Source organism: Macadamia integrifolia, chromosome 1 (genome assembly GCF_013358625.1).
Source record: "Macadamia integrifolia cultivar HAES 741 chromosome 1, SCU_Mint_v3, whole genome shotgun sequence".
NCBI classification, from domain to species: domain Eukaryota; kingdom Viridiplantae; phylum Streptophyta; class Magnoliopsida; order Proteales; family Proteaceae; genus Macadamia; species Macadamia integrifolia.
This window is the reverse complement of record NC_056557.1, coordinates 14,214,377-14,214,817: the sequence shown is the minus strand read 5'-3', so window position 1 is coordinate 14,214,817 and position 441 is coordinate 14,214,377.

Sequence of the window (441 nt, the reverse complement as noted above, 5' to 3'; positions counted from 1 at the left end):
AAAAAAAAAAAAAACCAAAAAAAAAAAAAGCCAATAAGCTTTTTTGACCGAATCCTTAAATTTATCAACCGAATTATTCCGAATAATTCTCCGCCAGAATAATTCCCGAATCCGAATTTGCTAACTATGGGTTGGATCGATCAATGCCCTATCATTATTTCTTGGATAAGGGGTCAATCTGCAACTCGAACCCAACCTTTCCGCTTTCTTGGCCTACCAGCGAATGGTGTTGGTAAGTCGTTTCTACCAAATGCAGCCTTAATTATATGGGCAAGATAATCCTTTTTGCTTGCACCATTGTGCAATGAAAAGACATGTGGAGGCACGTGTGGGTGGCAACATGGTCTTTTCATGCTCGTAGCATGGTGGATTTTAGCATAGGAGAAATCAGAAAAAAAAAAAATTCATCTTTTGTAGAAATTAAAAAAAAAAAAAAAAAAA